This window comes from Onychostoma macrolepis, chromosome 04 (genome assembly GCF_012432095.1).
Source record: "Onychostoma macrolepis isolate SWU-2019 chromosome 04, ASM1243209v1, whole genome shotgun sequence".
NCBI lineage: Eukaryota > Metazoa > Chordata > Actinopteri > Cypriniformes > Cyprinidae > Onychostoma > Onychostoma macrolepis.
In genome coordinates this window covers 2,573,251-2,597,878 of record NC_081158.1, presented here as the reverse complement: position 1 = coordinate 2,597,878, position 24,628 = coordinate 2,573,251, and the positions used below count along the sequence as shown (strand labels likewise).

The window sequence follows — 24,628 nt, the reverse complement described above, 5'->3', positions numbered from 1 at the left end:
AACTCTAACCGCAACATTTGGGAAAGCAAGCACAGAATGTGGAAACAAGCAAAAGGAAAAACAGCATAAGCATACAAAAAATACAAATGAGCAGAAAATGTCTGAGAGCACAAAAAACAGAGAAATATAACCAAGGAAAACATGATTGTGTGCAAGTTGGATAATTTTGCATTAATATTTCAGTTTTGTGCAATATGATTTTAAATGTTGAACATTTTGATTTATGCTTATTTTTTTTAAACGTGTTATTAAATTTGAGTTGCGCTTATCTTTCGATCCATGACCATTGTTCGCTATTCTGAAAAAAAAAAAAGCGCTTTCATTTTTAAATTGTGCAATATATTTTTACTTGTGTTTTTAAATTTTGGTTTCATGTATTTATTTTTATTTTATTTTTTTATCCGTGACCACAATACTTTATTATGGGATCATTTTTCCATCTAGTGTTTTGTTTTTATACCATCATTTACTCACTCTTTGTTGTTTTTTAAGTTGTTTTAAACTTGAATGAGATTTTTTTTTTCTTCTGCTGAATATAAGTTATTTTGAAGAACGTGGGTAACCAAACATTTGCTGTCCTCAGTGACTTCCATAGTATTTTTTCCTACTATCAAAGTCAATGTGGACCAGCAACTGTTCAGTTACTCACATTCTTCAAAATATCTTACTTTGTGTTCAGCACAAGAAAGAAATTAATACAGGTTTGGGACAACATGAGTGAGTAAATAATGACAAATTCAATTTTAGGGTTGACCATCTCTTTAATGACATTCAGCAGTATGCTTCGTACTGTCCCTTTAAGAATGGCACACATCTATAGGGCTCAACGTTAAGGATTTTTTCTACTTGCCCTGCCAACATATTCACTGGCCCTGCCACAAAAAATAAAATAGTTGCTGTGTTATGTTATCTTGTATTCCAATAAATAAGCTTATGACTCCAATATTTTAGATACCAATTCAATTTTACAATTCTCGATTTCAATTTTGATACCACAGCAGGGCTTGCAAATTTTAAATCCCTGGTAGTCCTTCGGGCAGGTACTTTTTTTTTTTTTTAAATATAGAAAATCAGATAAGTCTAAATGTCAATCAGAAACATTTTCAACACAAATATCAATGAAATAATTTTATTTCACTATTTACAGGGTATCTGCAAAAAAAAAATTATCAATTTAAGGCACTTTATAAACCTTTTTAAGAGCTGCACAAGTAAATGAACACTGTATGAATGGCAATGATAATAATAACAATGACAATGTCTATGGAAACATTTTAAGCCATAAAATGACTTACAGTTTAGATTAAAGTTTTCACACAAAAAAATAATGGCATTTCAGCTTTTAAACCATTTTTATGAAAAGGAACAAGTCAAACATATTATTATATTAATTTAAAACAAATATTACTGTCTTAATTGTTTAGATTTTTAGAAGGCTCATTAACTTTTCACATTTACAACCATATTTGCTGCATAAAAACATGGGTCAATATTCGCATTGATCTGAACGTAAGAGACACACTGGAAATGCAAATTCACTCTCTGCCACGAGGTGGCGCTTTAGGAGCAAATATAGCGGCTTCACCGGTAATGGCTGTACACAAAGCAGCACCGCGCTCATAAATGCTGCTTTATCATTACTTTTATTTTCTTTGCAAACAAAGTATTCTCGTAGCTTCGTAAAATTACGGTTGAACCACTGCTGTCGCATGGATTATTTTACCGATGTCCTTGCTATGTTTCTTAGCCTTGATCTTGTAAGGATCCTCGCCGTCTATGGGAGGGTCAAGAGAGCACTCGGGTTTTGTGAGAAACATTATTATCTGGTCTGATGAACCTCAATTCAAAGCATCATGTTTGAAGGAAACCATAAATACTCTGCTCATCATCTGCAGAGTACCATCCCAAAAGTAAAGTGTGCTGGTAGCAGCCTCATGCTGTGGGGCTGTTCTTCAGCGGCAGGGACTGAGAGTAGAAGAAAAGTTCATATTGAGATGGCCTTAATGAAAACCCAGTCCAGAGTATTCAGAACCTCAGACTGGGCAGAAGGTTCACCTTCCAACAGGACAATGAACCTAAGCACACCACAAGAGTGGCTTATAGACAACTCTGTGAATGTCCTTGAGTGGCCCAGCCACAGCCTGGGATTGAACAAAATATTTTTGGAAAAACATGAAAACGTGCATCTGCCCCAATCCAGCCTGACAGAGCTTGAGCGGTGAAGAGATGAGGAGAAGAATGGCAGATAATTGCCAAAGCTTGTCACATCGAACAAATAAGACTTGAGGCTGTAAAGGTGCTTCAGCTAAATATTTGGCAATTATATATAACATGGATAATTATGCAATGTACTCATTTCAGTTTTTTTTTCTTTTTAATAAGTTTACAAAGTTGTGACAATTCTGTTTTTGCTTTCCCACATGGAAAGAACCTATATGAGGATATATGCGCATATATGAAACCTATATGCAGTATATATGCACATATATGATAATTTATATGCTGCATATATGCGTATATATGCCACATATAGGCAAAATTGAGGTGCATATATGTGCATATACAGGTCATATAGGTCTCCTGTATTGCTTCTTTATATCCACATATAAGCCCTATATGTACATACAAGATATGTCTCCTATATAGCTCATGGCAGGATCTGGTCATTTTGTAGCTCATATCTCACTTTGGCAACTGTCATACATGATGCCTAGCTCATATTTTCTATTATCAAGGCAATAACTATAAGAACTAACAAAAAAAAAAAAATGCAAAAAACTTATGTATATGCGAACACGTGAAATTGGTATCACATGTAATTGGCATGTTATGGAATTTAACTATGGCAAATAAGTGAGAGGAAATGGAAAGCTATGATGTCTACATGTTTTCCTGAAACATTTACAAGGTCAATTCTTTCTAGTATGAAGATAGTGGAAAAGAAGGAAATGTATAACAAAATGGTTTGTCGTTTTTTTATTTTGTCAATCAAGCCTTTTTTCCAATTTCAAGTCACTTCCAGATTCACATTACAGCTCATACACATCCACACATTCACCGTTACATCCACCAAATGCAATGCTGGTTTTCTGTATTGTCTTAATGCAGTTTCTAGATGAATATGGCTGAAAGGTCATTACAGTCTAAACGTAGCAAAAATAAATAAATAAAATAATCCATAGAACATACATTCACGTAATCATCATCATCATCATCATCATCATCATCCATATCTATTGCTTTTCTTTAATTGCGTCTTATTTCCTTAACGTTATTTATACTGGCAAGCATTTCTCCACTCCGATCGGCCGCTACACCGTCGCGTAGTTTGTGACGTCATCCACATGCGGCGTAGTTTGTGACGTCATCCGCATGCGGCATTCGCGCCGAAAGATAGCGGCCGGGAGTAAAAATGGCGATATCAGCATTGGATATCCGCTATGTCCTACTTGAATGGACTGAGGGTGAGGATAGAGGGGCCCATAGTATTTTGGCTCTCGACTGTGTCCGGAATTTTTCAGTTAAAGATTTTCTTGAAAGGACTGATAAAACCGAGAAGCTGGTGGAATGGCGAAAAGGCCGCAAACCCTGGCCGGTGACCTCCCCATTATTGCTCAAAAGGTAACTTCCTCTGATTTTCGTTGCTTTTTTAATTGTTTCTCAAGCAGAGCTGTAGAGGCATGTGATGTTGGGCTGATTGATAGTGTTAATTATTTGATGTATTTGCACTTTAATTTATTGAAGAGAATAACTATATTTTTCTTCTATGAACAAGACTGGAAGGACTCCTGTGGAGGATCTAGATTCCTCCTCGACTTTTGGAGAAATGCATCTGGTGAGTATTTTTCTCCCTTGCATTTTTATTTATTTATTTAGTTGTTACTCAAACAGAGCTATATGGATTTTTATGATGTTTGGCTGATTACTTTTGCATGTAACTTTAATTTATTGACATGTTTAATGTTTTCCAAGCCCCCCTGTAAATAAGAATCTATAGTGGCTTGCTTGGATGAATAAAAATTGTTGAAGAGTTTAACTATGTTTTTCTTCTCTAACAAGACTGCAGCAACAGCTGAGACCTCAGCGAAAACACAGGTGTGCTTAAACCGTGTGCTTTGTAGGAGCCAATTAGTGTTATAAGTGACAATCATCCTTTCCTCCTGCCCCCCTTCGCTCCTCTCCACCCACTGTCTTTTCTCCTTCCCTACTCTCCATCCAACCTCCTCCTTTCCCCCCACCCTGTCCTCCTCCTCCTCTCCTTTAATAACGTTTAGGGCAATGATTAATTTGTTTCATATCTTTATCATTAATCTGCATTTATACATAAAAATCTATTAACTATTGGGAAGATAAGCATAAGAATCAATATGAAACATGGAAAAAGTTTCTAAAAGTTGCCAATAAATTAATATTGTGATGTGAAATTATTTTTCAGATTGAAGTTATAAAGGGCTGTGGGGTGTTTTGCCAGGCAGAAGCGTGGAGAGCAGCCCGCCTTGCCACCTCTGCTACTGCCATGGTGCAGAATCTGCTGCTGGGCACCTTCGACTTGGAGACTTTGCTGAAAAGCAACCTGAATGGTACAAAACATGTTCCTAATCTCTTCTGTCCTTGAAAAAAAAACAAGTCAGTCATATTCTGTGGAATAAATTATGTTTGTGTGCGGTTTGATACCATCGCTTTTTTACTTGGCATTTTTGTATTTCCTTGCACCTCAAGAAAATGTGATGTGTATATAAAAAAACTATTGCTTTCTCCACCTTCATTTTACCCCCCTTTCATAATAATTTTGAAATATTACTTTAAGGTGGGAAGCCAACCAGAGGGGATGGGGAGCAGCTTGACCAAATTAAAAAGGCAGCCATTATTGGTGAGTAAATGCATAATGCGTTGAGAAGGGAAAACAAAACTGTACAAAGTGTACCAAAATGTACACAGCTGCAGACAAAAGCATGAAGTTGTCGTAGATTTGAGGCTGCAGAACACCGTTCAGCACAACTGGACCAGTGTATAACAAGAACTGACGTAGTTCTGTTGCTTTCCACTTACATCGATCTGCCAGTGCCTGAGGCCTTCGAGCAAACTCACTTGGAATGTAACTTCTTAGTGCAAGAAGTTTATCTGACACCATGGAAGCTTGAATGGATGATATGCGACAGTGCAAGGGACCAATGGTGCTGATCCACAAGTCTAAGAGACGCCGCATTACACCCAGACAAACCAGGTGCATGTAATCATGAGGGAAACAAGTCACAATGTCAATGCCAATGTCTGTAAGAGGTGAGTGCTGGATATGGTGTTCTTCATCAGTTGCTTGCCTAAAACTATCATCAGTTCTGCGCTTTGCATTCACCTCAGGAAATGTCATTCGATTTGATTTCCAGACACCTGTTTGGTGACACTTGTCACATCCATGATATGCAGTGTGTGACTTCACACCTCTGATGAAGGCTTGGGCAGGGGTATCGCACACAACAGAAACAACATTCAAAAAGAAAGTTTTCTGCTTGAACAGAAAACATCTGAACATCTCTCAACATTTTCAGCTCCTGAACCAGATCATGAAAATAATCAGCCAAAGAATTTGGCTTTGAAGTACCACAAGAGTCCAATTAACACTGGTGTCTTAGTGTGACCTTGCAGCAAACCAAGAATTGGCCAAAACTGTGTAGTAGTACTCTAGTCCATCAAAATTCAACTGTAGTTTGAAAACATGTTTGTCTTCCACAGTATGCCAAACTTTATCAAGGATTTTCCAAAAAGAATTTAGAATTCCACAATAATGGAACACACCACCAGCCATACTGCTAATGCTGTAGCTTGTTTTTGTTTTCAGCAACGTTCTTCCATCCTTAGGCAGAGAGGAATGATGGACTTTGAGGTTGGTAAGAAGTGCTGACAAAGCAATTAGTGAAATTCCAAATTCAATTGCCCAATCTACTAGTGAACTCTGCAAATCACTATCTCTCTGACTACAAGGTTCTTGAAGATCAGACAGGTCCTCAACAGAAGCTGCAGTCTCTTCATGTACTTCCTTATCCTCAACATCCTCCTCAATATTCTGGTGGTCACTTTCTTCATCACTAATTTCCATGTCTGATTCCCCCGAACCATCAACACAACCACTTAACTCCAAATTGTCCTCCACCTCCTCCTCCCTATGTTGCTCATTGTCAATCAATTCACTGACTAGTCTTAGTGCCCTTCTTCTGGAATTGCTCCTATCACTGTACTTCCAAACCTCATCCATACCGTGACTTTAATGAAGCCTTTTTTTCTTTCTCCTAAAAAACAAAACAAAAAAAAAACAGATGATTAAAATGTTTTAATAGACTATAATGAAAATGAAATACCAGAAAAAGAGAAGTTTTTTTCAGTCTGTTTGCATTATTAAAAACAAAACAAAAAAAGTCCATAACCATGAAACGATTAGCAGTTTGATGATTAATTAAAACCACTAACTATCATTAAAACCATTAATCAAATTTGAACTACTCAAAATAAATAATGCTAGATGTAATCCATAATGAAGTACCGTTTATACACGCAAGTATGGCTGAACAATTAATTGAAAAGTAATCAAAACTGAGATTCAGATGTATATTTCATCTTATCACTTTGAGCCAAACAAAGCTGCTCACTGTTGCTCTTTTACCAAAGACGGCCAAAACAAAACGGAGCACAGTCACATTGAAGTTACCGAATGAACTGTGAATGTTTTTAAAAGACAGAGAGAGAGAGAGAGAGAGAGAGACTGCCATGCGGCCAGTAGCATGTGCCTCCACAGAGCAGATGTGTCAATGACACAAGTGTTTACAAATGCTACACGACTTAAAAATGAAGATGGAATAAATTAACTAACACCTTGTTAATGTTTTGCGAAGGAATACAATTTATATATATATATTTTTTAAATAAAACATAACCAAAATAATTGTTCATTAATCATAACCGAGATAAAACATTTAATTATTCGAGATGCTGATTTTGGCCATAATCGTCCAGCCCTACATGAAACGCTGCTTTTTTCATGGAGGTTACCAGGAAACCTCTCTGTGTACAGTTATTGTCAGGCCAAAAATTGAATCTAACTTCATTGTAGTTATAAATTTTACATGGATGAAGAAAAACAATCTTATGTGAATTCTACACATTAAACAAAACTGATAATAATCATCTATGGAGCAAACAAAATATCTATAATTATTATTTTTTGAACACTATGCTAGATAAAATGTTAGTCATGTTGTTATTCAAATATCACTGCAAATCTGTATGACTGTTTCCGAAGTCTGTGGAAGACTGCAGCGTCCACCCACTTTTTCGACAGAGGTTCCTGTAGTTTTTTCATTCACCTCTCCTCATTGAAGATTTGTTGCTTAAAGCATTATAAGCCATGCATTTATCATAACAACCAGCTACAACATATACAATATTCGATCTGAAATAAAAAATATTTGAAAATTTGTCAAAAAGACAAAAGTACCAGACTATGTGTTACTACCAACTGGGTAAATAAAACTACAATCCCATGAAGCACTGCTAGTGACAATTGCGCCTTTTGGCCGACTTTGCTCTGATAGGCCAATTTCGCATTTCCGGTTTTTGAAATCTGCGCCCTGGGTAAAGTTTTTCACACAAAAAAAATAAATAAATAAAAAATAAATTATAATAATACATTTAATTTTCTACCTATGTGTATTAAAGTCTACACCCCAACCCTAAACCTACCCCTTACAGTAGTTATTGTTATAAAATGAGACAAAAATTACGCTGTATTGATGTGCGCATGCCCAGTAGTATTAGCTGTATCCCTTAGGCTTAACCAAGCTGTTCGGGACTCAAAGACATTGTAAGGATTAAATATCATTAAAATATTTAAACTGTCTTGGTGGTTTATTTGTGAGACTACAAAGTTTAAATTAATCGCTAAATTTAAGACCTAATTCGGCACTTAAATTGGCTATATCTGTTTGGTGTGGCTCTGCATTTTCACACTCCTTTAAAAACAGTGTTTTTAGCAATGGGAAACCATCAGCTGACACTGATCCACTGATTCATGAGGAAGCTGCTCACCAGTCAGCAGCCAATGTCGGCCCAGATCCGCCCACATCTGGCTCGCATGGATTTCACTCAGGGCCAGATGTGGGCCGGATCTGAGCCAACACTATGTTGCTGTCTGGGAATTTGTATGTGTTTCTGGAGATATCTATCATAAATGGCAACACGTTGTCATCTCTCAAAGATATTTAATCTCTTTCAATCAATTAGTAATCATCTTAATATATATTAACAAACCCATTAGTACTGTTGCTGTTGCACATTTCAGTTATTACGACTGTGATTAAATAATGTGTTATTGAAAATAAATTATGTCTTGTTTCATTTTATTCTGTCAGATTAGCTATATTGAATGCAGGATTTAATCATATCTGTCATAGAAATGACAGAGTGGAAAAAGGGAAAGTCCACTGGTGTACATTCATGGCATAAAAAACCTTATGATTTAGCAAAATTTGCAGGAAAATCAAATTACATTGATTTTCATAATTCAAATAATGAAATCTTCATTGGTGGCTGGATTGACTTGAAGGCATTAGACACAGGATGCAAACAGGAAGATGAAAATGTCTTTGTGTATTAAAACATTGGGATTTTACTCAAAAATATTTGAAATGGATTGTAAATGTGGGTCAAGATCGGCCATAATTATGTGGCCCACATATCTATATTTGACATCTGGGCCAAATACTACATTTGACATCTGGCCCATGTCTTGTGTGCCGTCTTAAACCCGGTACCATCTCTGCCGAACCCGGGCTATGTTTGGCCCACATGCTGTATGCCAGTGCCGGATGAATGCCAGATGCATGCCAAATCTGGGCCAAATTTGTTTGCTGACTGGGGTGTTGATTCTATGACGTCGTTTCAACCAACCGAAAATCAACGTCGATTCAATGTTAGGTAAGTCAACCAATTGCGTCGATTTGCCGTTAGATTTGAATGGAGCGCCTGACGTCGGATCAACACCCCGATGAGCAGAATGATGCCGGATCGACGTCGGAGATCAACGTCGTTTCGACGCCACGAGAAACATCGATTCTACGTTGATTCGATGTCAGTTTGCTATCTGGGTGAGTGTGAGCGGCACAGCAAAAATAGACTCGACGCCGAAACCATCGCTGCAGCGCTGCTCACGCGACGCTCCTGCTTGACGCTCACGTGCTGCTCCTGCTCCCGATGTGAATGCACTCATTTGTTAACATGGGCGCCGAAAAAAATACGCGCTGCTCACGCTTGCGGTGTGAAATAATAAAACGTTAAATATTTTAATCACTTACATGCAAACTTGGGTTAGCCATTTCAGAAGAATATCCATCCATCAAAAACACAGGTCAAACGAAATCCTTGTAAATAAAGATGACGAAAAAACACTTAAAATACAGTTACTGCTACATTAACCTATAATAACACATAGTAAATCATTGTTTTACACATTAATGAGGGACAAAAAAATACACTGATTATTTAGAATGAACCAATTAAGGAGATAGCACATTTAGATTTGTTAATGATCCTGTTAAAAGCTATATCTTTAATGGAAATTAGAAAGAAAACTTACCTCTTTACTGTCTGCCATCGTCCAATTTCAATTCTCCCGGCTTTCTGTCTCGTCAGCAGAAGGCTAACAACAGCCAATCAACAGCCAGGCAGACGACGAGCAGCCAATCAATACAGGATTTGGCTAGCAGCCAATAGCATTTGTCAACACAACAAGCATACGTTTAGGCCCCGCGCCCTGACTGTGAAAAATTCCTGGGCGAAGGGTTCAACTTGCGCGTGTAGAAATTACTCGCGCGTGTAGATTCTGCTCGCGGTTTTGTTATTTTGTGCGCGCAGTACTGTAATTCGCTTGCGGGCTGTGTTCATGCGCTTGCGCAGTTTTGTCCCACTTTTAACGCCATATTATGCTTGCGGTGTGAAACTGGCGTAATGTTCCGTACACAACGACGTTTTTGGCGCCGATCGCTAAATAAATACTTCCAGGTCGTACACAAACGATATATCTGTCTCGTCTTCATTGTTTCAGCGTTTAAATAAATACTATTTTGCTTGCTACCGAGGCAGATAACATACCTAGCTAACGTCAGCTATAGTTTCCTCCCTCACATTACTTAACAGAGCGGGGAATAGCAGACTATAGCTACGTTTCTGCGATTTAGTACAATACATTTAGCTGGTATCACGTATATAATTTTAAGCCTCTGGCCATTGTTTACATCTGTTAAAAAAAAATGGACTTTGGTGGTTTATATGCTACGCGCGTGTTTGGCATGCATATGATACGCAGTTTTCATGTGATACGCATCTACACCACAACCCTAATCCTACCCATCACGTAGCATAGACACGCCAAAGTCCATCTTTCGTTTTTATTCAGCGTACTATTTATACACACTTTCATGAGATCAGGTTGGAAAAATAACTCAATATGATACTCGCTAGGCGGCTTTGGATGTGACTGTGAACGCTCAGCCTTGAAACCGCCTCTGGAGCGCGCGAGTACAGATTGGTTTAAAAAGACGTGCAAATTATACATTTTTGTGACAATGCAACAATGACCCGATTAAGCAAGTAACAATTCTGTCAGCTGTCTCGAAATGCGAGCGAAAGTCTTGGATCAGCGACAGCATGCAGCAGCTCGTTGTATTGCAGACGAGATGCGCTAATGTGAAGCCGCTTTGAGAGAGTGAAAGAGAGAAGACGCGGTCCAGCTGAATCACTCACGCTGTTTTCAAATGACTGATTTAATCTGCTAGTTTGTGTGGATTTATTTACACATATAACCTACTTGCTATATAATAAATGTTATATGAAATGAATAAATGTTTGCAGGAATTCATTATAAACTTGAAAGCAGCGGGAATGAGTAAAACTATGTGATATACACACAATCCCCCACAAAATTCTGGACAGGATTAATTATAACTATTACAGAGATTTGTGAAATAAAATTCCATTATTTTTATTTTTTCCAGGCCTGGAAATTGCTGTTTCAAAATGTCATGGCTTTTTCGGGTTTTTCATGAACGAACCCTAATAGAAGCAACTGATGCACGCTGTTAATCACTTAAACTGGCCCACCAAAGCAATCGGCTGAATGCTCTGTTACTTCTCCCTCCTCTAATCACATGCCGGATCCGTCACCCCGCTTTGTTCCGGGACCTCGAAATTTACAAATTAAGCACTGCACACATAATATGTGATTAAAGCATGATAGTCTAATGTGTGGGTTACATACATAATATGGAGTTATGCATAGAAATGATTAATTGCTCATAAGTCCTTTTAAGGTGATTTTAGGTGCACATGGAAAAGAAAGTCTCTGTGAACAAAGGAATTTCAGTCTGGTCTGTCTCTTCTATGTGTGGGGGAAAAGTCAATCTAAGGAAGCTTGTGATTTCTATCATGGAACACATGTGATGGCCATCTCTTTGACCATCAGTCTTTATTACTTGCCCCAAATTTGACAGTCTTCTTCCTGAGTTGGACTTATCAATACGTGTTCCTTTTGTTTTAATGTTGCAAGCTGTTCTGGAAGAGGCTTGTTGGTTGGGCTTGCTCCAGACTCATGGCGCTAAGGATCTGATTTATGACGTCCTGTTGTGTTATCCAGGGCCTCTCTGTGGAATTTGGTTCTTTGGGTTGTTCAACACCAATCCGATCGAATCTTAATTTGTTCCTGTGGCTCAGTGGTAGAGCACTGTGTTAGCAGCACAAAAAAACCTGCTAAATGCATAAATGTAAATGTAATTTGTCTGATTCGCTCTGATATCCTACACATATATTCAGTATTGTTGAGTGTGGTCATAGAATGAGTAAACATATTGATGGTCACAATAGTGAACCATGGGATAACAGTGAACTTAGGTATACAATATACAATATACAATATAAATCTAATTGCAGTTGATAGTGAAAATTACACTAAAATGTTGCAATGACAAAATATTGCACTAAATTAAAAGATCAAATGTTACAAAAAATTTTAAATATTGATGTGGTATTACTGGTAGCACTAATACAAAAATTTGATGTTATATTTTACAAAAAAGTAACGATTTTGAAATACGTTGATGGTTGTATTTTTTTTTTTGTCTTTTATCTCAGTGTTCCTATCAATGTTGTATAAGGTTTTTTTTTTAATGCATAATAATAACCGTAGAATGTGATCAAACTGTTTAAAATAGCTGAGCTGAGATATATAACAATTTTTATGACTGCAGAAATATGTGATTTCAGTACTCTCCATATCCCACGCAATTGTGACCGACCATAAAACACAATTTTTCCACACACTTTTCCAAAAATAATTGAAAAAATAATTATTGATTATTTCAAAGGGTTACTAATGACACATCATTTGGATATTTTCTTGTCTGGGAAAAATGTGGGATTAAACCGATTAACCTCAGTTGCCTCTGTAATAATCCTGTGAGATATGTCTGTTAGCGAAAGGACAATCGCGCTTGGGCTTTAGTACAAGGCAACTGTGAGTAGTGTGAGTATGCCCTTAGAATATACAGTATATATTTTAAATTTATATCTTTATTATTAGCATTATAATTATCTTTGTCTTGGGATACACACACACAGAACGCTGCTTATCGCTCATTTATCCATGTTTCTTTATCGCTCTGACGTGTCAATAGCTCCTGCCCACTAAAAGCTCCACAGATGTATTTGCATACCACGATGATATATAAACGTTATAGAAAAAGTTAAATCGATTTACACTTTATATAATCGCCGACATTTATATTGTCATATCGCCATAGCAAAATGATTAAAGTTTAATGAACACATTTAGCTAGTTGATAAAACCAAAATCTGACCCCAAAAAAACCTATAACAAGACTGACTACTGCTAATGCTATGTTCCCCTTGCTAGTGCTCTTTTTTACCTGCTGGGACAGGAATGCTTTTTTCCCACAAAAGCAAGATGACCTTGTTTTAATGTTAAAGTCATGCACATAGTAGTGCAATAACCATTTCAAACATTTTGTATGGTTTATACACAGCAAAACAGCATGTATTTGACTGAAAATCCAGAATTATCAACAAGCTAACTCACTGTGAATGATGATATAGTTGTCAACAAATGGGATGCTACATTTGATTAAAAATTAAATATCTTAAATATCTACGATTTTGGCTTCAATAAGATTTTCCCAGGAAACCTGGCGTCCCCCACAATTCCTATTCTTTCCAACAGCAAAGCACAAAATGTGACAAGCTTGTAATCAGGACTTCTGAAATTGGAAGTAGGAAATTTTGATAGCGCACGAAGGCAGTATTATTCCTTGTTTTCTTACAGGAATCCAGAAAATTTCATTACCCAATTCTAGATGGAGTCATACAGCTGCAGCTCACATGAATGAAAGTGGCACGTCTGAACTAGTTGATACAGGAAACCAGCAGTCTAATAAAGAGGTTGATTGGCAAAAAGTATTTTATGTATTTTGAAAATACAAAAATACTCAGATTAAATGTATTTAAAGGTATTTAAATACATTTCAAAGGTATTTAAATACAGAATACAAAATAGTATTTTGTATTTCAAATACGTATTTGAATGCATGTATATGAAATACTGCCCATCCCTGCCTGTATCCCACATCAATAGTAGCAAAAGTGTTTTGCAATACAATGTGAACACAATAAGTAAATTGTACTTATTTTTTTGATGTAAGTACATAAAGATTAAGGCCACTTAATATAAAGTGGGGGACCACGACGTCTGTTCTACATCAATCAGATTTCTTGCAGCCGTATGAACATCTGATTAACCTCTTTTAATGAGCGGATCACAGCTGTTCTAAATTATTTACGTCTTAAATACATAGGCTAGGTGCTGTTCTAACAGTTGGCAGGGATGCCTCTGCGATGTATTGCAGATGAGCAAACGCCCTAAAATATACATCTGCCAGACGAAAAAGATGGCATTGCACAGACGTCTCTGCGACATGTGTGTGCTATCTGGGTTACTGTTGTTTGCAGTTTTGTGGGATATCACAGCTGGTCTTGACTACTGCATTCCTGGATGTGTGAAGCTTGGTAAAAGGTCCTTGCTGCTTTTGTAGCTTAGCTAGCAAAGCCTCAGATGTCCGTGCCCAGTCTGCATCCATCAAATTCTTGTATTTCACTGCATGTTTAGTCTCGTAATGGCAATTCAAATTGTAATCCTTAAACACAGCTCTCCACAAGCTAAGCACATAGCTCTGGGGATTGCCATTGGGACTACTTTTCATCTTTTAATTCATTATTGTTACTAAAATGTTCATTACCCTGCACATTTTGGTTTTATAGTTCTATAATCTTTTTCCATTTGCCACCAAATGTTTATGTTTTGGTTTGGGGGTAGGTTAAGGGGTCTAAAACTCTAAATTGTTTATTGATAAAAAGATAATGATATAATATCTTTATGATGTAAAAGATTTATAAATAATTTACCTTTTTTTAGCTGTAAATACAATATTATATTTTAAACGTCATAATACGTCCAAATTGTGCATTTCACCATCAATCAAAACAAACAAAAATGTATGTTTTGTGCCTGTAAATGTTATGTAGTAATACCTACAGTACGTATAAACGGAGACCACTTCTAACACAACTTCAATGTTCAGCAGCATTCCTGACAATGAACCTTTCATTTTAACTGACTGAATAACAAAGCAGATGAGAGTTCAGATGACTGTCATTCTTCTCATTCTCACATCTCTTCCTGGTAGAAGTGAAAGAAATTTCAGAGATGCTGTTCAACACAACACTTCAGAGGAAGAAAAAGACAGACGTAAAAACACTGAGGTGAGTGTTTCATCTTTCTTTAGTTGTTTTCATGTATGACTGTCATCTTAAGATGTGTCATTGGTAACATTAATTGGTTAATGCTGTGCTGATTTCACTTTAATGATTTTATTTAAAGCTCTTTGTGTTGTGATCAAACAGATAATCAAGTGCGTCTAAATCACAGAAAGCTGTTCATTCTGATACAGTTGTCACATGGTGTGAAATCACTGTTTCTCATTTTACTGTTTATTAGTGAGTCTGTGATTCTCAAACAGTATTTCCTATCATGTAATCATTTTTATCAGACAGTGCTGACTTAATACTGTGTCTATATGGTAAACTCTGTAACAGACTCATACAATGAAACGGCAGCTTTTCAACTTTTTAACATGCTTAAGTTCACTGTAAGTGTTGAACACAACATAGGTATGTAAATTTAAAAACTCTAGGGCTGAATAGCTTTCTGTCATAATTATGATAATAAAATTATTTATAATGAATTCACACATAATATGTGCTTTCATGCATGTACTGAAAACCTCTGAAGTAAAGTAACCCTGAAACATGATTCTGGAAACCCCTCCAGCTGAAAACAGTTTTAGTCAAACCGGTTTCATTTGTTTTCCTGAAATGGTCCTGGTTTAACTGGTTCTGAAGATGAACCTCTGCAGTGGTTTCAAAGTCACCAATTATGAATTATTACAGCAAATAATTTATCGCCCCCCACAAATAAAGTAAATAGAAGTATCAGAAGCAGTAAGAGTATCATGGCTCATTTCTACTCATTAAGATATTTCACTATGTTGAGCTGCTGTACTTCACAATGAAAAACAGTACCCATAAAGATATGTAATATGACGTATATGTCCCTATATCACGAGTGCTGTGTCATATATGTTGTCTTATAAGACAATATAATATTATTACATACATATACAGTACATCCTCAGGATATGAAATTATAAGTTCATACCATATATTAAATACCCACATTAAAATTATTTGAAATAATATTCATATGATGACTTTTTATATTGTAATCCATGTTAAGACTATATATGTGTAATTTACATATTCAAGTTTATTTAAATAACAAGTATGCTAATATTTGGTGTTAGTGCTGCTTGAAAGTTTGTGAACCAGTTCTATATTTCTGCATAACATCATCAAATTTTCACGCAAGTCCTGAAAGTTGACTAAGAGACTCCAATCAAACAAATGAGATGAAAATATATACTTTGTCATTTACTTTATTTACATTATAAGAAATCATCTAAAACCGCAGATAAACAAAACCCATGACATACCACAACATGTCATTCTGAAGTTCTGATTCTGATGATTATAAATCAAGCAGAATTATTATTATTATTTTAGAAAATATAAAAATGGCAGTAGTTTTGTTTGAGGTGTAGGGTTCGGATAAGTTAATCACATGTGGTCAGATCATTATTTTGGCAAATCATTACTTTTGAATTAATCGCTAAAATAAGAAAAACTGCCCTGTTCTACCTCACAAACTAGCTCATATTTACGTAGGACAGTGGATTTCACAACTTCATAATCAAAGAGACTGTTGTACTGGCAAAGCAGAACAAACTTCCTGCCTTTCCTGTTAGACTACACTGTGAAAGCAACACCCACATGCCCTTAGGGCATTTCAGTTTTGCAATCACACACTCAAACATTTGGTCATATGATTTTGACGATAGGGAAAACACAGATGGAATCGTGGAAACTATAAAAATAGGAATTTACTGGATAAATAAACGTAGGGCTGTACACTTAATCAAACAGCAATATGGATTAGTGTCTGTTGACATTAAAGCACAAAAAGACTGCTAAAATATCAAGTCTGCGTGTTCTACACATACTCAAGCACGTGATGCTCATCTCCTGTCTTACTGTATAAGACAATGACATGTGAACTTCATCTCCAGAGCTGCTCTGAGACTCACTTCACCAGCATTTTGCTATTTTATTTGATAAAACTATCTGGAGATACACACAGAAACTCAAAGCAGGGTGTCCGCGGGTCCTTAAAAAGTCTTAAATGGGTCATCGGATGCAAAATTCACTTTTCAAGTTGTTTGAACATAAACGTGTGTTGGAAGTGTGTGTACACATCCATCCTATAATGATAAAAATCCACCCAGTGTTTTTTTAAAAATCCCTATTTTAAAATCCCCTTTCTCAAATCAAGCTGTTCTGAGATTCCTGTCAGAATGACGTAGTTCTGTACAAAAAGAACAGCAGTATGTTAGCCTAGTTTTTTTGCTTGCATAGTTCGTATGTAGCATTGCTTGTAAAGGGTGTAATTTGTATAATAGAATAAAATGTGGTTCGCGCAATCATGTAGCCATAATGTCCATAATAGCCTATACATCGGACATTGTCATAAGTTTATAAGTACGGTGACCATATTTTAGTTTTCCAAAAAGAGGACAGTAGGGGGCGGGGTTCGTGGGCAGGGCTTCACCTAACAGTATATGTAGCAAGGGTTTTTTTTTGTTTGTTTGATTATTTTGATTTTGTAATAAATAAAAAGAAAACAAGTTGATAGAATAGAAAAAGAATAGGGAATGCTAGTGTTAGAGGGTCATTTTTAAATAAAAATAAAAATAAAACAAGTCAATAGAACAGAAAAATAATAGATAATGCTAGTGTTAGAAGGTCATTATTTATAATAAATAAAAAGAAAATAAGAAAGAATAGAGAATGCTAGTGTTAGAGGCTCTTTTTTCTTTATAAATAAAACAAGTAGTTAGAATAGAAATAGAATAGAGAGTGCTAGAGTTAGAGGGTCAAATTAAGATGAAAGAGATGTGTTTTCAGGCGTTTCTTGAAAATATTAAGGACTCAGCTGCTTGGATTGAGTTGGGCAGGTCTTTCCACCAGGAGGGAACAGTTCATGTAAATGTCAATGAAAGTTTTATCATAGGTAGAATGCAAAATGTTTCAATACAAGCGTTTCAGTCAAATGTAATGTATGCAATATTTCAAACCTTTAACCCACTTGGGAAAATCAACCCATGGCAACAGTTTAAAAGTAGCCCAAATCTGTGGAAAAAGCGCAGAGTCAGGAGTCAGATTTGACTGATCACAGGTTGAGAATAAGGAGAGATGACTGACAAGACCATGCTGGAGTATTTGCTGCTCAACAGATCCTGAGCTCATTGACAAATATCTGATCTTGTAAGATGTGCTCCCTTTACACAGAGTGCGTGTGATCGCGGAATCGAAAGTGAACACCGCATACAGATAGCGGCTCCCTGATGCGCCAAAATTATATACAATATTAGAATGTTTAAAGGAGTGGACACGAAAATCGCGGGAGCAGGCGGCAATGGTCAGAAATTCAGCAAGAGTGGGATTAAGAAAACAACCGAATCCCGGACATTTAGGGCGATTAAGAAATCCTGGCCGGACACATTTTTGTAGGTCCAAAAAGAGGACATGTCCCGGATGATGTCCAGGGAAAAGAGGACGTACGGTCACCCTGTTATAAGGCTGTGAAGTAACAGAGCCTCTTTATTTGAACAACCATTCAGATGTGAACTAGACTGGGGAATTAGTTTTTGGATCTTGGGTGTCGAAACAGACATGGTACACATGGTTACAGCCAGTGTTCGAAAACTATTCACTATTTTGGGAGCGCTTTAGGTTACAGACATTACTTTTCATGAAGCATGTTTTAATTTTAACTGTAAACAGCTATTGTGCAGTACTTTGTTTGCCAAAAAGTTAATTTATACAATTATGAAATGTATAAATTTTGATTCAATTACATTTTAAAAACAATAAAATTAAATTGCTAATGTTTTATGCTTTATTTTGATTACCACTGTTTTTGATAAGAAATTTGTATTAAATCTGCAGTCCGTAACTCTTTTTGTTCAAAATTCAGAATTTATGTACTAAGCAAGTATCCATTGAATCCATTTTCTGAACTGTTTTTGGCTTATCCTGAATCACTACAGTACACCTATAAGTTTTTATGTTCTGATTATTTTAGACTGGTTCTGGTAGGAACCGCCATGGAGTAGCCCAGTACCTGCATGACTCGTCATAAACATAAATAGAGAGAAGTGGCTCCGGCTACAATGTTCTTCCACAAGACGCATGCAGTTCTGTTTATTAACTGCTAGAGCAGTAAAAGTTACAGACCACAGCTTTAAATAATAAATCCAGAAAAAAATAAAATATTACACAGGCAGGGCAAGGCAAGTTTATTTATATTGCACAATTCATACACAATGGTAATTCAAAGTGCTTTACATAAAATAAATTTAAAAATAATAACAATAAAAGCAAGGAATTAAAATTAAGATGATTTAAAAATGATTTAAAATTAAGTAAAATTGTTAAGAATAAAAGATGATAATACATAATGCAATCAGTTCAGTTCAACATAGCATAGTGCTCATTCAGTAAATGCACAGCTGATTAAAGTGTCATGAAACCCCCGTTTCAGCACTGGTCTTTCACACCTTAGAACTAAAAAACACTCCAGAAATGGGCGTGTAAAACTGAGGAAAAGTGGGAGTGTAGAGGGTGGGAAGAGGGAGAAAACAACCAATAAACACAAAACTACAACACACTCATTATACAGACAGATGAATATTAAAATATATTAAAAACAGAAAGAATAAAGGAATATTCCTATTTGAATTTTCGGTCTATGTCATTGTTTGCTGTGTATCACAATAATCCGTTATGTCATCGCGTTCATGATCAGATGTACCGCTGTATCAGCGCCCTTATTAGCGCATATTTCATTTGAAGAATGCGTGCTCCACATGTTGTTACATATTAAATATTGTTACAGTCATGTTGACAGACACCACTCCAAATTAATGCATACGTCACTTTCGTGACATAGGTTTAACTTTGCTCCAAAAATGAAAAAATAACCACTTTTCCCTTAATAATAGACATAGTGGATGTAAGGCAAACAGTGATAATTTAGCTTAGAGGTAATCATTTATGATTTTTTAGGGAATTTGGACAGAATCACTGTTTTATGGCTGATCACCGAGTCAGCTAGCGATTCATTGAACAAGCCGTATAACATCAAATCTGCACGGGATATTAAAATCCAAAATATAGTGAAAACACTATTAAATAGCACAGTAACAAGATCGGCAGATTAAGACATTAACTTGTAAGCACAAAACACAAGATACTTCTCTTTTCAATATAAATAAGACTTATTGGATAAATCTAAGACATATGAACTAATCTATCACATGAACACATGCATTCACACAAGTCATACACATTGCAGAAAGAGAGAAAGTGAGGAAAGGATGAGTTTAAGAATGAAAATGTGAAATCCCAAGTTTATAGCAATATTTGCAATTGCATAGCAACCATCAATCACTTAATTAACCCTCACATTGAGTTTCTCAATGAGGCTAAAATTTATATTAAATGCAAATTCAGCTAGAATCTTGAGTTGTATTACTTGCGTTGCTTGTCTAGGGGATTCCCTCGTTGAAGTTGTTGCAGAAAGGGGGTTTCCCAAGGTTGCTGATTGGTTGGAAGTTCAATAGTCGCTGAAGTGATGTCTTGGGCGTTGGCTGACGAATGGTTTCGGAGTCAGTTGCTAGTTGAAGTTTGAAGCGGGTGCAGTCGGAGCTGGACTTTGCGGAAAACTTAACTTAGAACCCAAAACTCTCAACGGAAGGAAAATAAACTAAAGTAAAAGAATAAAAGGGTGTAACGAGACTAGGTGGTTTTTCTTCTCATCGTGGTTAGGTAGCAGCTGGCGTGCAGGCCGAAGCACGCTGGAACAACGCTCAAAGAACGCAAAAGGTGATGACAAAATGCATGGCTAAAAGCCGACAAGGCAAAAAGCTAGAAGCTAAAAGCATGGTTTGATTGTGTCCTGAGTTTTTAATCTCGGCTTTTGGACACATCCCAAATGGTGTCTTGACCAATTAGATACTGCCTTAGCTTGTTTTTGCTCTGTTTCTCCTCCCAATAAATAAATCAACATGTTATCTTGTCAGTCACATGGTCTGAACATTCCCGCTCTTGAAGAGTATAACTTTGGACATGATTTATATAACCAGAATATGATACATTTGACAAAGTATTGATTGGAAGAAACATTTCAAGCTAGAATTTTAACACCCATTTTGGTTAGTTTGACCAATAACAAGGCTCATAGTTTCAGCGGGAAAGTGTTTCTTTGTCCCACTTGACACCTCATTTGCATGTTTTACGACTGATCTGGAGACTGGTGTAATTTTCCCCACAGTACAGTAAAAATAGTGTGATGCATTTCATGATCACATAGTGTACATCATTGTGTGAGGAATAAAGAGCAGATCATTTTTGATATCAAGAAAGAGACATCTAAAAGGTATTCAACCAGAGATACATTCATATACCTGAATATGAGTGTTTAGGGCTTACTGATACGAATAACGAGTGATAACTAGGCTAATATAATAAGGAAACATTCAAACAACACATGCATATACCAGATACATTTGTAACTGATTAATTATGGTCTAAATAAAGAAAATGCCTCTATGTGTGCGTTATGTATCTTGTAATCGTGGGGGTAGTCCACAGGCCTGGTACCCTTCTGTGGAATGTGTTTGAAGCTTGATGGAGACACCCCAGAGGCGACCTGTATTAGCATCCTTTTGATAGTGATAAAGACCATCTGCAATTTAGCACCCATATAAATGTAAACGTGAGGCCAGGTCAGTAATTTATATGCAAATGTCAAGAGGCTAAAGGTTTTTTTTTAAAACAAAGTGTAATCAGCCATCACTGATCCTAAACAGACGTTACAAAAAAAGAGAATGCTTTCCACTCAAGACAGTTGAAGAAGTTGTGAGTAAAATGCCAAAAGCAAAAGTTTTCTCAGTGTTAGACGCTAATCATGGATTTTGGCAAATCCAGTTAGATGAAGAAAGTTCCAAGCTTTGCACTTTCAATACACCTTTCGGAAGGTACTGTTTCAAGAGGTTACCTTTTGGAGTATCTTCAGCTCCAGAAGTCTTCCAGAAGTGCATAGCTCAAAGGCTTGAAGACCTGGAAGGAGTTGTAAATATCATGGATGATATACTCGTATGGGGAGAAAATGTGGAACAGCTTGATGCAAGGCTTAGGAAGCTTCTGGAGAAAGTAAAAAGTATCAATTTGAAATTAAATCGGGAAAAGTGCAAGATCAGAATGGATGAAATAAAGTACACCGGGCATGTACTAAGTGGAGAAAGTCTGAAGCCAGACCAAGACAAGATCAAAGCAATTTTGGAGATGCCCAAACCACAACACAAATCTGCTTTAATGAGGTTTCTTGGCATGGTTCAATACCTCGCAAAGTTTGTTCCAAACTTGTCTGAGACCAGTGCGCCGCTGAGGAAATTTCCTGAAAGTGGAGTGGAGTGGCACTGGGAAACACAGCAAAAGAGTTTTGAGGCACTTAAGTCACAGCTGAGCAATGCCCCAGTTCTCAGATTCTTTGATGTCAACAAGGACGTGACTCTTTCTGTTGATGCTAGCTCGGAGGGTTTAGGAGCTGTTATCCTGCAGGAAGAGCATCCTGTAGCATATGGTTCGCGATCGCTGACTGACTGTCAGAAAAGGTATGCTCAGATTGAAAAAGAGCTTTTAGCCATCGTGTATGGATGTGAAAAATTCAGCCAGTACCTTTATGGGAAGACCGTAAGAGTACAGTCAGACCACAAGCCACTGGAGACAGTGTTCAAAAATCCTCTTCATAAAGCCCCACCACGTCTGCAGAGGATGTTGCTACTTTAGCAGATAAAGAACTGCAGATGGTGATGGCAGTAGTCAAAACAGGATGGCCTACACAAATCAGAAGTGTGCCGCCTGCAATAAGGAAGTACTAGACCTTCAAGGAAGAACTGATCCTCTCAGAAGGACTGTTGTTCAAAAATACAAGACTGGTAGTGCCGCAAAGCCTGCAAGCAGAAATGCTGGAGAAAATTCATGAAGCTAATTTAGGAGTGGTGAAGTGCAAAGAGAGAGCGAGAGATGTACTGTTCTGGCTTGGAATGGGAAAACAAATTGAAGATATGGTGTCAAAGTGTGCTGTGTGCAATACCTTCAGAAGGAATGACACCAAAGAACCTCTCGTCAGTCATGACTTACCAGACAGAGCGTGGGCAAAGATAGGAGTAGACCTCTTTCACTTCAACCAAGCAGACTACGTGCTATGTGTGGACTACTTCTCGAAATTTCCTGAAATTGCAAAATTAACACAGACAACACGCCAACATGTGATAACGGCATTGAAGTCGATTTTCGCAAGACATGGCATTCCGGACGAATTTGTCTCAGATAACGGACCAGAGTTTGTGAGTGCCCAATTTAGAAACTTCAGGGATAAATGGGAGTTCAGACACTCAACTTCAAGCCCCAGATATCCTCAGTCGAACGGTCAAAGTGAAAGAGCTATACAGACCATTAGGAATCTGCTCAAGAAAGCGCAAGAAAGTCATGGAGACCCGTACATTGCTCTTCTTGAGTACAGGAATACGCCACTTGGAGAAGTGAAGTTGTCTCCTGCACAACTGCTCATGGGCCGGAGACTGAAAGCTAGATTGCCAACAGCGAGTAAATTGTTACAACCACAGCTGCATAAAGGGGTTCAGAAAAGCCTAATAGACAGACAGCTAAAGCAAAAGCTCTACTATGATCGAGGTTCAAGAGACCTACCTGCTCTGAAGGAAGGAGAAAAGGTGAGATTGAGAGCTGATAGTCACTGGCAGCCAGCTGTTGTGGTGGAAAAGCATTAAAAGCCAAGGTCATACCTGGTTCAAACGCAGGATGGAGAAATTTACAGAAGAAATCGAAAACACCTGCTCAAGACGAAAGAAACAAGAATTCACACATTCAGGATATATTTGATCCAGCGATAAATGACTGTGTCCCAGATGTGGTGTCTGCAATGCCAGTGTCACTGCCAATAACAACACCTGGACTGTTGTCTTCAACACCTGAAGTTGTTGCAGAAGAGACTGTAAAAGTGGCACGTTCTGGCAGAGTGGTTAGGCCACCAAAACGTTATTAGTGCTAAAGTTCTAAGGACTGCAGTAAAGTAATTTTTTGAGAGTTTAACACCTGTTATTTGTTTTGGTGACATTGAGTTCAAAATTTAAAGTTGGTTGCAAAACCAAAGGTTTGAAAGAAGTTTATTGTAGTGTATAAATATTGTTCTTTGAAAAAAAAAGGAAGATGTGATGTATGCTGGTTCTTACCACTGAGTGGTGCCCTGTTTTCAAATATCCTGTGGAGTCCGAGAACAGAACATGATCAGAATAAGAAACACAGTCGGTGTGAACAGTTCTTGTGTTGTGTCTTTAATAATATCTTTGGACTCTTAATCTAGTAAGCCTAAACTGCTAACAAGAGTTACCAACAGATATCACAACTTTAAAATCAATCCTAAATGTAACTGGAAGCCAGTGTAAGGACCTGAGGACTGGTGTGATATGCTCTGATTTTCTGGTTCTAGTCAGAATCCTGGCAGCAGCGTTCTGGATGAGCTGCAGCTGTCTAATGGTCTTCTTTGGAAGGCCGGTGAGGAGACCATTACAATAATCCACCCTGCTGGTGATAAAGGCACGAACAAGTTTCTCCAAGTCTTGACTGGAAACAAAACATCTAATTCTTGCAATGTTTTTGAGATGATAGTATGCTGATTTAGTTACTGCTTTGACATGACTACTAAAACTAAGGTCTGTCTCCAGAATCACCCCAAGATTTTTGACTTGATTTTTAGTTGTTT

General features: G+C 37.1%; 1 pseudogene; it reads left to right on the top strand.

Moving 5' to 3' along the window:
- The first annotated feature begins 4,389 nt into the window (after positions 1-4,389).
- The window catches only part of LOC131539509 (uncharacterized), a 40,116-nt pseudogene continuing 19,877 nt past the window's right edge, over positions 4,390-24,628 (top strand).